The 16,651-nt window shown below is 35.0% G+C and overlaps 1 protein-coding gene across 3 annotated transcripts in view; it reads right to left on the reverse strand.

The window, feature by feature from the left end:
- Positions 1-16,651, reverse strand: part of TOX (thymocyte selection associated high mobility group box) — a 222,723-nt gene that overhangs the window by 175,551 nt on the left and 30,521 nt on the right. Inside the window, exon 1 of one of the 3 annotated variants that reach the window (XM_040545648.1) lies at positions 10,362-10,448. The exons of the other annotated variants lie outside the window; for them this stretch is intronic. The gene's annotated coding sequence lies outside the window, so the exon portion shown is untranslated. Of the gene's footprint in view, positions 1-10,361; positions 10,449-16,651 lie in introns of those variants that run through there. 3 annotated transcript variants of the gene reach the window in all.

Below are 16,651 nucleotides of genomic sequence, written 5' to 3' on the forward strand. Positions count from 1 at the left end.
TGTCCTTAGCTAGTTACTTAACCATTTCCTTCATCTTTCAAAAAAAAAGCTCCTATTTGTACCAAAGTAGTATCTCATGACTTAGAAAAGAATCTTCTTTGACATTGTCTGTGCTCTGTGGCTGTTACATGTTTCAAAAATTCCAGTTCTATTTACATCAGTCAGTATCGCATTGGAAACTGTGATGGGCAAAACTGATTGCAAATGCTTGGACTTTCTTGGATATTAACTCCCACAACTTCTTTCTTTGCTATAAGACTGCCTTGGAAAGGATTTCTGAACCTGCAGAAATTCTTCATTTTTGGAGGAAGATGAAAACAGTGAGTAAAGGCACGAGCAATGTGTTTTGTACTTGATGAAGGTGAATGAAGACATGCTGGTAAGAACACATTAAAAATCTACCAGGCCAAATATAGAATGGAAATGGAGCAGCTGGCAATGTCTGTCATTCCTGCTCATAGTCTGATATATCCACTGACATCTAAGTACGTACTAGTTATTACATGTTAAAGTTTGAAGAATCCATCTATCAATTCCGTGAGCTTTCTGAGTTTTACTGTCAGCATATGGCTCTTCTGTACATGGATGGATCCAGTTGTGCAGCCTATGTTCAGGTTAATGATCACAAGTAATATCCCTGGACTTCACTGTGATCTCATGCAACTTTAATTCCACTAAGTCAACCAGAATTCCTCTGATTTACAACACTATGAAGATTAGGCCCTTTGTTTTTAAAGACCTCAGTCACACAGAACTACGTGACAAGAAAATGTCTATGTAATTGACAATTTTTTTAACATAACTTAACATAACATAATTTATTTTTTTAACATAAATAAATAAAAAACATAACTTTAACATAATGACAATTACATTGAAGATTAACATATTATATGCAATAAAGGTGAATCAAACTAAAAAACAGTTAACAAGTGAAAACAACAAAATAGCTGTGATTCTGCTCAAAATGCAGTTCCTCCACAGAAGTTTTTTATTTATTTACTTATTTTGAAAAATTGCTCTCCTTTAAATCATGAACTGCTTAAAAAGAAGGTAACCCTGGAGGACAGAGGGCAATCTAAACACCAGTTAAAGTTTTAACTTCAGAAACGCAAAGCTTCTTAAAACGTACTCAGGAAAACAAGCTGTATGCACTGATAAAATTGTATGTACTGATAATTCCCCAGTATCTACATTTTTCTACAAAGTATAGGTATTGTTATGTTAAGCAGAAAAATATTTTTTTCAGCAATTCACTGAAATCCTAATTCTCAGCAACTCTTTCAAGAGATGTAATGTTATTGAAGTGCAGTAGTATTTTCACAATGCATGATTACAGATCTTGTTAATAAGAAAAACTAAATGAACAAAGGAACTGGTATCAAACTGTAGACACATTCATCTCTAGGTCACCAGTTCCAAAAGGTTAACTAATGAAAGAGAAGTTCTGCTGTGAATTGGCACGGTTTTTGGCCCATTAGCGCTGGCCACCATCAACTCTCATATCAAAGCCAGAGCTGTGCAACTGCGTAGTGCCCACCAGCAAAGAGGCACCAGGTGCCCCAGCAGGACCACTGTAACACCCCCAGCTCCCCCTCAGCCATGGCTTCTTCCTGCTGCAGAAACAGACGTGAAATACAGATTGTCCAGAAAAGCTCTTTGCAGAGAGAGACAATAAAGCTGCAAAACCACTCTTCCCAAACAGCATCTGTTGTCTGCCCTAAACACACGTCAAGGAGCAGTTGGCCAAGGAGCTGAATTATGGTCTAGACCTTTGAAGAGCTCATCCAGATCCATCATGCCACCAGAAGAAATGTGCTGATATTCTTGACTGTGTCTGCCTGTGGTCACGCATTTCTATCAAACTGGTCTTTTTTATGAGTTTTAAATTTACTTCATCAGAAATGCTGAACTGATGCGAGACTCGTACACAAGGGCAAAATTATGAAATTAATACAGATGTGAAAGGACAACAGTTAACACATGTTGCTGGTTAATATTTTCCCTGAGTCACAGTCTCCCTTTCTTTAATTAAATAAAATTAAATGTTTATTATTACATTAGGAAAAATGGTATTTCTTCTGCAGTGCAAACCTGCAACTAGAATCAGTCTTATCTGTTGTCTTCATGAATACTGAAATAGTTAATTGATTAGTCAAATGATAACAATTGTTACTCAGGCCGTGCCATGAGATTATGTACTCACACTGAGAATCAATGGTAATTAAGTAGCTGATCAATGCAAGCACCTTTTCAAATGTTTACAAAGCTCCAAAATACCAGTACTGTTGCTAAAACTAGTCATGAGGAGTGAAAGAAACATTCTGTACTGAAAAATTCTCTTTTCAGTATAATGCTCAAAAATGTATTCTTCTCCTTTTGTTTTTGATGTGTGGTAAAGAACTCTATGACACCAGCAATATAAAAAGTGTAGATTAAAGAAGCAAGACCTATATTAGACTTTGTACCCCATCGTCAGAGAAAAAGTCTGAGTATAATAGCCACAGCAGGCTCTTATCCAAGCAATCCTGGAGCTGACTAAAAAAAGCAGTACATACTCAGTTATCGGTATCTTTAATCTACACATGAGATCATGTTGAAGCATTTCTGATGTACTTTGCACAACAGTTTTTAAAAACTTTAAAAAAGTATTTCCAATATTATTCCAGTTAAAGCTCTTTTTTGTACATGGAATCAATCTGCCTGGTCATGAACAAGACATTAATGTGCAGTACTGCCTCGATTTTACATACACATGCATGGACACACACAAAAACACAAAATTGTGAAAGTCTTCAATAAAGCGCCTATAAAATGAGATATATTAAATCATGAAACTGAGCTTATTAAATCATGAAACTGATGTTACATTTTTTTTAAACCTTATACTTATTTCTACATATTTTAAAATTACCTTGCTTTGTAGTAATTCACCTCCTTCACTATTAAATTCTGTCAAAACATTTACAAAAGACATAGAGATATTCAGAATTTCCCATACTTGTAGTCATACTTAATGTAACTTTCCCAGCTTACGGTGGATACAGACATAACAAAAAATACTATATAGGTATAAGGAAACTGTCAGTGAATCTGAGGTTTATAGACATACTGTTGTATGATGTGAACATTCTATATAACTGTTCCAAGAAAGATGTCAACCTTTCAAAATAAAACGTGTATCAGCTCTTTAAATCTAAAATGAAATGTTATATAGCACATAATAACTGACACTCTATCTTGTTTTGCTTTTTGTTTCATCATCACAGAAAATAAATTTTCCTTTTTATATGTTTACATGAAAACCTTGAAATAGACAGAAAAGGAAGGTTTTAGCAAAAATCTCAGAGTAACTCTAGGAATTAACATGTTTCCTACCTATCTTTGCTACATGACCTGAATCCTGTGCCTCATACCCCATAAATACATACTAAACACAACACTGCAATAACAAACATTTTTCCTTTCCAAGAAACTGTACAAAATATTTTACCAGTGCTTCCTCCACTGAATATGATGTAAGGTACTTCTGCATAGGATGTATGTGTAAGGAATATGTTTAAATTCATTTGTATACACAAATATAACACTTCCATGCAAAGGCCAACATTTTTTCTGAATAAAGAGCAAACACGATTTTAATAAGTTTACTCTTGCTACATACATGTAACCTCTATTGATGTTAGGAAAAAACAAACAAAGAAACAAACAAACAAAAACAACAGAAGAGCCTTGAAGAAAAATGCTTTGTAGATTGAAGAAGATTTATCCAATGTTTAAAGTACATAATGCTCTGATACTGATTAACAATATGTTCTACTGAAATGTAGACTAAGTAACAATCATCAACTCTGTATAAACTTGCCTGTTCCTCCTCATTTCTTAATGTTTGATTAATAAGATAATGAGGCATCTTTTGTCTGAAAGTTCCCTTCATTAGGCTAACAGACAAGACAAAAACTGATGAAGCACATGGTATATGTTTGCACACACTTTAAAATAACCATTCTCTCAGTCTTGCTGCACTGCCTGCAGAATCTCAGCAGGTTTGTCTAGGAAATATATTGGCCTGTCCTGACTAGAAAAAATATAAACCATAATTTTGGCTGTTGTTTTCATTCCTTTTATACTGACCAATAACTCAGCTCCTTGTATCTCGCAATACAGCCTTTATAACATGGTTTGCTTTGTACTGGCATTTTTGGACCATTTTTCTTTAAGTGTCATGTATCTCAAACAGCTTTACAGAATGAATTATTGTGTTCGAACAAGCATTTCCTCAGTATGATATGAAGCACATGGATCAATCCGTAGGTAGTAATAAGAGAAGGAACACGATTGTTTGTATTTCTGGATTAACCTTTGGAGTTTTCAGATATGGAATTCAACAACTGCCAACTGAAAGAAAACCCCAGCATAATGGCTTATATGAAGGATAAAATCTGTAACAACACAACATCACCTTATCGAGTTTGCTCTGAGACCTCTCTAACTCAATCGTTAAGAGTATGATGTAGGTCCCAACATACTGTCTTACCAACATGCATTAGAAATGTTTCTGCAGGTCTGAACTTCTACATATTCCCAAAGATGGAGTAACAAACACTCTGGGGCACATCTATAAGGAATGCTATCAGCCACCAATCATAGGCTTTGACCATTTTCTAAGAGTTACTGAGCCTTTACACACAGGATCCTGGAAGAACAAGTCCAACATTTTTAATGTTATATCTCTTACTTTGCACATGAATTCTTTATCCTCCTTTGAAACAGGAGTATATATAATGAAAAATTTACTTCCATTTTGGGGGGATTATTAGAATAATGCATAACAGCTCATTCATCATGATTACTGATCCAAATACTGAAAAGAGTATCAACAAAATATATAAAAATGCAAAGACATCCAGTTATCCCAGTGTTGTTTTAAACTGAGTATTCAAAAAGCTTATTTTAATAATTAATCAAATAACTGAATTATAATAGCAATGATTTAGAATGTAATTAACTCAATTATAAACAATTCTTATGAATACATAAAAGATTGAAATTCATTAGCATATAAAAAACATTACAAATTTTGTTCTATAAATACACTAAAACAAGACTTTTAACCACTGTAACCAAAATGCACAGTATTATCCAGAATTCATGAAAGCTAATACAATGATATCAGGATATTCCTCCAATTTCACATAGTCTTGCTTCCCAGCTGGCAATCTTATCATTATAGCTTATATAATTCCTGCTTTGATATACTATAAGCTATTTTCAGTCTCAAGTTATCTCAAAAAGCCCAGCTACCACTGTCTCAGATAATATTTCTGTTGACTTCAAAGTTTCTCTGGTTTACATAGTGCAACTCGGGCAAGTATGAGATCAACATATTTATTACAAAGTTTTATCACCTAAAACTAATGTTAATTAACTTCTTCATGCTAAGTGGAGGACACTGCAAGACTTATAGTTCCAATAAAATCCCTCAGTAATGTTTTCAAGATAGGGGTGGAAGGGAGTCATTTCTAAGAAAAAAAGTTTATTTTAAAAAGTAGCAAGAGAAATACTTTAAAAATGGAAGAAGCACCATGACCACAAAACCAAAAAAAAAAAAAAAAAGTTTCAAAAATACGGTAGCACAAGAAATAGAGCAATGTTGGACTGTGCACAGCAAATGAAAGGCATAATGAAAACTGTTTGCTCACACTATATTTTATTTTAAAAAAACATATGGAGTTCAGGTTTTCAGTCTGCTACTACAGAATACTATCAATGGTTTTAAATTTTGAAAATAAATAGCATCCATGACATCCCTCTCTAAGACAAGAATTATATACAATATGATGATTACAGTGTAAGCATGAGAATTTTACTGTTACCAGTTGTGATATCTCAAACAAAAACCAACAGCCCCACCTCTCTCCACTGATTACTGTGGGCAGCAGAAAGTTTGCCTGCACAGAAGGCTGGAAAGGTGCTCTTTGAAAATTTGACTCCAAGATTTCTGAACTCACATGGGATCTTTACAGTGAATTCAGAACACTGGTGATACCTCACCTACCTAATTTTCTTCTCGTCTTCCAGAATTAGTGATTCCACTTCACTAACCAAAAGCTCTAGCACCTTAACATATGAGCATGTAATTCACACTTTTAAAAATATGCTTAATTACAGTAGCAAATGGAGTTAATAGATCTACAGTGATCAACAGTCCTGTTCATATGAAATGTGAACACACACCAGAGACATTGTTATTCTCTTTTCCAGGTTTACCAAATATATATATATATACATATATATATATATATAATGAATTTGACATTTGCTGCAATTTATGACAACTGAATTCAAACTATGGCTAGAAATAGACTCAGCCTCTCTCTGCCTGTGAAGGATAGTGCATAGCTGTGAGAGGCCCAGGAAAGAAATGCTCCCTTGGGAATCACAGCTCCTTTCTGCTTCTCCCACCATTTTGGAGTTGCCCAGAAATCAGTGAGAGGCAGACTTGTACTTTTTATGTTCTCCCTCCTGCAAAGGGGCAGCTCCAGTTCTCCCCATCAGGAAGGGAGGAGACAATGGCTCCTGTAAGCCTGCTTTCACATATTTCAATTGCTTTCACATACACACTTGTGCAATGCATAAACACCCATACGTGCCCTGCTTTAGTCATACGGTGAAAAGGGAGGGAATGCTTTGCACCTCCTTCTTCTTGAATGCAACCCTAATTTGCTCCCAAGCAAAAGACATCCTTCTTTACACTATGTAATACCCCACAGTGAAGTAGCATGTGAGCCAAAAAGGAGGCAGAAAAACAACAAAGGTAAACAAAACGCCTCAAATTAAATTAAACTGAAGAACTACTCACTGTAAATTACCCATATTTGTGAGGATGTATTTAGGATATGTAGAATTAAATTAGTGCAATTTATGACATTTTATGCCATTTATGAAATTTTTAGAAACTTAAGCAGAGAAAGAAAACAGAGGCTGAATTGCATATCATCATACCCTCATATAATTTTTAAGAGTATGTCAAATTAGAATGCTTAAGAAAATGCAGGAAATCTCTGGGCTCCATTTCAAAAGACTTTTTCTCCTGTTGTCTGCTGCCCCTTTTAATCCTGATAATGGAGACTCAGGTCTGGTCAGCTTCAGGCTGGCATTTGTCTTTGATGACTAATTTCTTCTGTGCCTGCATATCTCTTCAGGCAGCTAATTTCTGATAAGGTTTACTCTAAAAAAATGTCTAAGATGAACAAGTAATATGAAACCAATCTAAATACATTTACCTTTCACAACATTAACTTTCAAATCATTAAAACTGATCAGACCTTTGTAATTTGTATAACTTCCTGGGAAGTGCTAGAGCTACATGAAATAATGGTTCAAATAGTGGCATTTTTCCTTTTGGTTCAATACTTTGTTATTCATCAATTGTTGCCCTGATCACAGGGATTATGAAGGCTCTGCTGCTTCAATTGATGAAAACTTTTAACAGGTTAAGGTGATTTGTTTAGGGCCCTCTATTTTACAATCTCTTCTCCTGCAAGCAGGTTTCAAATAGTGTACTAATGGTGTTTCCGCATATGAAGTAAATTGTAGACATGAGGGAGAAGGGGGGTTTGATACTATCTGGGGAAGATACTTTTCAAGTTTTACAGCAGATCCTTGGACTGGTGTGTATTTTGTCGAGCTTGAATAAAGTCAATGCATATACATTTTCCTCTGAATATGAAATTCATATGTATGAATATGAAAAAGAATATCATCTGCACTTGAAGACATAACAATCATTTTAGAAATACAGAATAAAGTTTTCTAAATTCACCAGAACATTGTGATTTAATTTCCTGCTCAACAAAGAAAACCACTGAAACATCACCTCACTATTATTACTTAAGCAGTGCTAAACTGATTCTGTCAAAGTATGACTTAACAAATCTTGTAATCCAAGTCTAAATCATACTTCTTCATGTGAATAATTCTGGTAAAATTACCAGTCCATATTATTCCAGACAAATGTCAGCTTTGGTACTGGAAACTGTTAGCTTCAAATGCATGTGACTATTGCCATGTATTTATGTAAGATTATTATACAGTATCACCATTTTACAAGATGTTTTGGTGGTAGTGCAATGATTGCAACTGGTAATTTCCAGAGTCTTTTTCTTCCCACATAAGGGGCCTTAACTTAAAATGTACTTTTAGACTGTACTGAACCTAGAACACAAGGACTTTTGTCTTCAATTCTGCTGATAGTATCAGCCAAGTCGACCTAATGAATCATTTGTTCACCATCAGTACTGACTTTAATGTAGATAAAATCAGTAGGAACATTAAAAGAAAAGAGCCAAGACTTGCAACCTAGGTGAAAATAAAACTCCTTTGGTTAACGCATAGAAAAGTTCATACTTTTATGGCATTGTTTTTATAACTTTCAAAAAAAATAAATTAAAAAAGAATTTAATGCCCATTTCTTTCAAAGGACAGAAATAGAACTGCTGAAGCACTGAAGAGACAAACTTTGCTAGACAGTCAGGGATCTTCTCCAGCTCCTAGGAATCATAATGAGATCAGGAAGGTCTTTTTACAGAATCCAATAAAATCATAGCCTTTTCAGGAATTACGGAACAGGTTGGAATAAGCAGTACTAGAAGATAACAGATAATCTTGAGAAATGATTTGCCAGCTATAATTGATATGAAAATCTAAGTGATATGACTGATACACATATGGCAACAATCTCAAATTAAAAATAAAATCCTCTCCCAAAGAGTTCAGTGCTGATTTAACCATTTTTTCCTAACAACCATACAAATGAACAGGTGCAGGGTTGTATAAGTGCTCTGAAGTAAGTGCCTTGTTCTGGCAAACAGAAAGAAAAAAACTTCCATGAATGCAGTCATAAAAATGTCTAAAACTTAACCTTTAATCTTCCCTCCCTAAATAAATAAACCAAATATAAGATATGGATTTTAACTTTAAACAGACATATTTACAGTGATTGACTTTTACCATGTACTGTTTTTGCTTATCAGATCAAATGTTTAAAAGGAATATTATCTAGTACATTTAGCAATGCAATGCTCTCATCAACTTTCATTTGTTCACAGGCCTATGAAAGTTGATGAGCAGAATTAAATATATATATATATATAAAGACATGCAGTTCTTTAATGGCTCACAATATTTTTCCAGTTTTGTAACATAAGACCAATTACTTAAAATATGGCCACAGTTGCCAGTTGAAAGTATTCATTTCTTTCCCCCTAATCATTCCGAAATATTAAATTACCAGCACCAGTTCATCTTATCACAGGAAGCGCTATAAAACTCACTATAAACAAAGAACAGATTATCCTACGACTTTTCTTAATTTAGGTTTATAAATAAAACCCTAGAAAATAGTCTGATAGGGTAGTGTTAGATCAGGCTGCTAGGCACAAACATGAGCAACCCATGGACAAACTGTGCAAAGCATACATATTTCTGAGCAGCATTATGCTATAGATGAACTTCTTTTTCAGGATGGGGATCCTGAGTGTATGAATTATGGTAGGAATCTACAACATTCACCACAACTTCATGAAAGCTGTGCTGTGCTCTCAGGGCTGTAAAGCAACACTTTGTTTACTTTTAAGGTGTAATGGCTGGTCACTCTCTTCTATGAATTTTCGACCTATGAAGTTTCCAACATAGGCAGAAGTTCACAAGTCATTGGCCAAATACACAAAGAGCTGCTGAGCACGAACTGAGGTTCTGCTTGGGGAGCCCATTTCTTCAGGACACCTAGGGTGAGCAATCACCCTGGCCATCAGGGCTTTGATGAAAGTGTGCGCACATACACTTTGGTATTTTTAATATCTTGCCAATATTTTAATAGGAGAAGATGTGTGAATGAGAAATGCATAATTATTCAATGTAATTAACTCTATAGCTCTTACTAAAATGAGTTTATTGGAGTAAAAATCTACAAGATATCTAGGAGGCTAAAAGTGAAAGTTAAATTATACAATACAAAATATAAACTTTGTCTTTGCCAATCTGCTACAGCTATTATCATAAACACATAATCACTGGACAGCAGCTACCTCCTACATTACAATTCAATTATTTAGATAAGGAAATAGCTGTAGCACTGGAGATGCTTCCAAACAGTGTCTCAGTTGTTTTTAAAAAAGTGACTTTACACTTTACAAAAAAAGCCATGAAAAACCTTGAGAATTACTACTTTGTTAACAACATTTGACATTATGGCCCTTGTGGGCCTCTTACAGAAACTAAATGTAAAAGACAGCAGAACCAGCCCTCACAGGTAAGCAATGGTAAAATCAAATTATAGTAAAAGTATAGTTCTTAAGTACCTCTCCAGAAGGTCTCCAAAAATACCTCCAAGATTTCTTGTTTTGTGGAGGCAACTTTCTTGGAGCTGAGCTCTCCAGATTCTGTGGAAATTCTTAAACAAGTAGGAATGAGAGATGTTTTTTTTTTTTTTTACAAGTAGAGGAAAAAGTTTACAGTTCATCACAAGAGGAGACAAGAAAAATCATATATATATATATATATATATATATATATTTGGCTCTACTCTACTACTAAAAGAATAGGAACCTTAAGGGAAAGAAATGGATGACAAGCAAGAGATATGGAAGGGTGAGAGAAGAAAAACAGACAGAAGTTGAAAAGGAGGAAGAGAGGAGGAAAAAAATGAAGAAAAACATTAAAGTATTTCTGATGCCTTCTGAGAGGTAGATCAGAAAATTATGCCTGAAAACTATTGTAATTTTATCTATTATTATATCTTAAGGGACACTTTGAAAGTATTGTGATGGGTGTCATTAGTATACATACAGAGAAAATATGTTTTAGGGGATGTGAAAATAGCAATGCTTTAGGAGCTTCATACTAATTACATAGCATTATATTACACTAAAATCTAGAGTGATTAGTGTGTTTATCTACTCAAAGATGCATTATGTGTTTTACCTGGTAATATTCAAATGAAGTATTACTGCATATCTTTTCACCAAGCTGGCCAATCACTAATTACTAAAATTATTCCACCAAACTGCAATAGAAAGATTAATATTGTCAGGAAAGTACAAGGCTCTGAAATGTTGTCAAAACAAAGAATATTGATCTTCTTAAAACACTGCAGTTAGTATATAAATCACCAGAAAATGATTGACATTAATATGGGCCTTTTGTGCAAATGCACTTTATCATGTACCTTTGTGACAGTAATAGCATTTTATTATACTGCATGGCACCTTAACATACTCTACAGACAATTTTTTTTTCAATTTGAGAGATTCCATTAAAAAAAAAAAAGTAGTTGTTGAGCAAAAAGAAAATTAACTGTCTTTATTCAGTTTGATTTAATACCTTGTCAGTTTGGTGCATTTTTTACGATTCTTTGTATAAATAAAAAGTTGAAAAGAGCTATTCTAATGGTAATTTGGATCAACCTTACAAACATATGATTCCAGGTTCCTAAAAGAGGCCCACTTGAGGGGGCTTTAAAACTGAACAAAAAGAGCCCTAGGGCTCTACAACTCACATTTAACCTACTTACATGAAAAAGGAACTGCTTTGGTTAAGAATAAACTTCCACAAGCTCAGGTTCAAACCAAACATGCCAGCATATTAGTGAGGAAATGAAACAGCAAATAGTAACTCCTTTCATACTTGTAAAAGAATACTGTATTTATTTAAACGCTTTGGCAGAAATTCTCATTTTAATTAAATTGCATTTACTGAAATAACATTTTTATAATTAAGAAAAAATAACCAATTCCTTTTAAAGACCTATGAAAATCACAGCAACCTAAAATGTATGGAGAAAACATATAATTGTGAGAATAAATCTGTCTGACTAACTTGGGACATGAGTCAGGAAAAAAATATAGTATATTTTTTGTGCTTGGCAAGCCTATGCAATGCTGTCACAGTAACCCAAATAATTAACTTCTGTCTGTTTGGAAATCATCATAACCAGTGCACAATTTAAAAATGCGGTTGGTTTTGATGCATTTTTTCCTTCTGAATGAAGCTACTTGCTGTCACCATATATTGCTTTTTCTTTATGTCCGTCTACCATGAAAAGTGCTGAAATATCCTTAGAAATGAAAATTTCATTTCTCCCATTCCACTATTCAAAGTGATCAAGACAAAGATGCGGAAGTAATTTTTTTCTTGGAAGACTCGTCCCACTCACCAATACACCCAAGAAATCAGGGTGGCTACCAAGGTTTTCACTTAGTACTTTGTATAGCCATGAGGTCAGAGACAAGGAAACAGTTTCACTGTGAACACAAGGGTGAGGACACACATTTAAAATAATGAAAGCAGCTAAAACCAAAAGAGAACAAAAAGCTAATTATCCCTCTGTGAAATGGTCATGATCATTCAATCCACGTGCTGGCAAGCTACCTTAGTTTAAAACCATGCCTACATTCCTGAGGTCCCCATCATGGGGATAAAATGTATCAGATCAGTTCTAGGCATGTGTCATTGATTAGTTTTAATACTTACTAAGAACACTTTTGGAATGGAAAAAATGACACAGTCTATAGTAACACTTTCTATTGTACACTTCACCATCCAACAGCGTTATCATTTCAATCTTATCCTTCACCAGGTCATTTAAATATACGTTTATTTGGAAACAATAGTGCAGCTGCTGCTTGTTTGCACTGTTTCTAGAGTTACTCAGCAATTTAACTAGTTCACTGCTTGCAGAAAGGAAGAGGAAGCATGGAAAAACTTATGGAAACAGAGTTGCACAGAAGTGAATGTCCTCCCTTTCAGCTGTCAAGGCCTGTGTCATTTGCTCACCATTACTCCTACTGGAATGGTATACTGAAAACATTGTGTTCTGATGGCTGGAAATTTATTCACTGGCAGTTGATAACCATTTGCTCTTATACCAATATTGTGCTTTGACTGAAAGAGCTCTTGTCCCTCCCTAGTGCTTTTCTGCTTCAGATACTTATAAAGAGAAGAAATCTCCTCTAACATCCTTCTTTTCACCAGACTAAAAAACAACAAGAAAAAAAGACTTCTTCTGAATGCCCCACTAGCTGGGGTATTGGGCTCAGTCTAGACATGGTAGGACCTCAACCACCTTCTGTGTAGGTTACACTGCCTTGCTAGCCAATACCATGCACAGCGTGTGCCCCTGGTACTCTCAAAACCAAGCCAACAGGTCCTGTGATATTTTTCCACCAGTCCTTTCAGAACTCTATCACCTTGACTGTAGCACATTTAGCTCTTTTAAAGACTTTTTTACATGTCTGTTGTTTCAATATTCATACTCCTGTTTCTAACTACTCCACATTATTTGTCTTGACTGAATATAATATATCCAGCTCAGGTATTGAGATGCTTAAAGACAATTTGTAGATTTGACCTATCCATATTGCACAGCTGCTGTACTTCTTTCCTTGTTCTTTTTTTTAATTATTATTTTATTATTATTATTATTTATAAAGTTGAAGAACCTTGACTGTCTGACTACCGTTTGCAAAGTCTAACATGCTTCACTTTGGCCTTTTTAACCTGATAAGTCTTTAATCCTTATATAGCTTTTCTTGCTTAGTCTTACCACTCTTCCTGAGTTGGTTCTTCACTAAGGGCCGGAGTCCCTCAGGACTTAAGAACTTTTTTAGCTGCCACTTCAGAAATAAAGTTTGATTTTTTGCATCTTTGACTGAAAATAAAAATACATCCCATTTTCCCTTATGTTTAATTATTCAATCCACATGACTTCATCAAGTTTATAACAGTATTTATTCTGATATCTCTTTTTAAAGAGATTGCAAAAGACTTTCCTCCTCCTATCAAAAAGGGAAATGAGAATTGCTGTCCACACACACTTCTCTTATTCAAATATATGCAATCTGGTAGCAACACAATATTTTTCTTATTTTATGAAAAAAAAAAAAAGCAAAAAAAAAAAAAAAAAAAAGCAAGCAATTCAATTTACCAGCTTGTAACAGCTCCACATACTGCTTTGCTTTCTGCTGCTTCTGGATTTTCCTTACTGGTCCTGGCTGTAACTATTCCCTAGTCATAGCTTGATTTCTTTTCTTATTGATCATTCTATTTCCAAATTGTAAAAAATAAATTTGAAAATAAGACCTGAACATAAGTGTATGTAACTCTGAATACAGAGCTGTATATGTATATATGACTATATGTATACAAATATATGCAGTTTCTTTATCTTTTAAGGTCATTCTGCAGTAGAATGTCACCAATTTATTGGATTGTTCAAAGTGTCCTACAAAAATGATTTCATTGTTTTGCTTATTTCTCAATGAAATTAAAATTGACTCAATTTATGATCACTCAGTCAGCGTTTCTGCTCTACTGAAAAGTCCTCCTCTTCTTTAAGTTTGTTCCCAGGCCTTGACAAGGATCTATGGCAGATGGCAGCATTACCTGGCCCCAGATGAACACTACTCTGTTGACTGTGTTTAGCTCCTCTGGTGCCAGGTCCATTGATTCTTTTCAGCAAGGAACAGGCAGCTGCGTGTCATGTCAGATGCTGGTGTAGATCAACCAGCAGCCTGTATCTTCTCACAGTTTCCTATCTTCTGCAATTTCTAGCTGTTTCTGGCTTCTGGCCCCTCTATTATCTCTTTCTTGCTTTGTGGAGATAGTATATCAAAAAATTGCTGCAGAGCAGCTATCTTCTGACTGTCCATTTCTCTTCTTTATTTCCAGTGCACCAAGTCCCTATCTTAGTTTTATTTCTTCCCAATTATCAGTTTTCTTCCTCCACTTTGCTAGTGGGCCACTCTTTGCAGCCAGGAAATCTGTTCCCTTCTAGACACTTTTGCCCATTAGATGTACAGATCTTCAGATGCCCACGAAACTTACTCTCTCCTTTTTTTATTTCATCCCATCTTCATATCCTCATTCAAACTGCCATGCCACTCAGGCACACAATTCCATTCCTCAATTCTTTTCTTCCACAGGTCTTACAAATAAGAGTTTTCATTCCTTTGGACCTTGTTTTAATAATGTTATCTTTAATTTATTTATTGTTGAACTAGAACATTCCTGTGTATTTCAAATGTTCTGACATAGAAATGTTTTAATCAGTAAACATAGGAATCTGATATTTGCCTAACATTTTTCAGATGCTAACATTTTTTTTCAGAAATGCATGGTATAAAATACAAAGAAAATCCAAATTACACAAATTCACATAGAAAATGAAATATGATTGCATAAGGTCTCTTAATGCCTGAATGAGCATACTTCAGATTCTGTGTACAGCAAGTTGCTTCCTATTTCTACCCAGAGCAATAATGTGCTCAGTTGCTTCTTTTATTCATTTGAATTATCACTACACTAAAGTAAACAATGCAAAGTCCCATGTTGACTTAATACAGAAAAAGGAGAAATATTTGGGTTGAAGAAATCTTGTTTTCCATTGGGTATGCATTTAACTTACTAAAACTAAGATTTCAGTTAATGAAAGTACCTTGTGCTAAAGAGAAAAAGAAAAAAATGATTCAAAATATACTGTATGGGAACAAAAAAAAGCACAGGGGAAAATCATTGAAGCTACAGTCACACAAAGTCCTTGTCTTTTTTTTTTTTTTTTACATTTTTTCTTTAATGAGATTTTCTCTTAAACATTTGTCTTAAACATTGGTCTATGTGTGGTATGGGATCCTGGCTGATTCACTCAAGCTGTACTTTGTTTTCAGCTTTGGCAGCCTGCAATTCAACCCTTACTGCTCAGAAAGATGGAGGCTCTCACAATTTCAGTTTAGAAGGCTGCACTTTGCAGCCAATTACTCAAATGTAACATAGGTTCAAGTGAGCTTTCTACAGAAAGCACACTGAAAGATAAACTGGCTTATGCCCTGAAAGGGAGTATTCTCAACAGCTCTTGGGTGCACAGAGAGAGATCTCATGGGGCATAACATGCTCTTTGTTGTATGTCAATATGGTCTGCAGTAGGCTGGGGAGGGAAGTCACAATCCAAGGGCCCTTGCCATGGCAGCGGCTCTGTTGGTCCCTGGACGTGAGATGTCCCAGGCATCCTGTGAGAGGAAAAGCCAGAATCACAGCTGGTCATGGCCTGGCCCATGGAGGGCCTTTAGGATGTTGCTACCTCAGTAATATAAATACATAAGGCCAGGACAGACTCCAGCCCACAAGGATTACTATATGCAATATTCCTTCTTTCAAGTCAGGAAAATGTTGAGAATGTTTTATGGCATATTTAGGACATTATTAATTTTTCATTTTCTATCAAGGAACAGGCGAAGAAAATCATTAATTTACAGACAGCGATTGATGTGCTTCTCTTACATATTGCATTTTGGGCATAGATATCATGGTGACAGCACACCTGCAGTATGAAAGGAATAAGAGACAAGCACTTAGCTGGAAATATTGTATTTATTAACATTCTGACATTTTATTATCTCCCCTATTTCTGTTAATTGCACCTAGAAAGCAGATACAAAATTGCCTGCACAATGATAGTCGGGAACCTTAGACCTCAGCTAGTTCTCTAAAGCAATAAGAAATACAGCAAAATCAACTACGAACATACATAAGGAAGTATGATACAGGACAACTGATGATGAATTTCTCCTCAATAGGAATGAGACTGTGATGGAAAAGA

This window comes from Cygnus olor, chromosome 2, assembly GCF_009769625.2.
Source record: "Cygnus olor isolate bCygOlo1 chromosome 2, bCygOlo1.pri.v2, whole genome shotgun sequence".
In the NCBI taxonomy this organism is placed as follows: Eukaryota; Metazoa; Chordata; class Aves; order Anseriformes; family Anatidae; genus Cygnus; species Cygnus olor.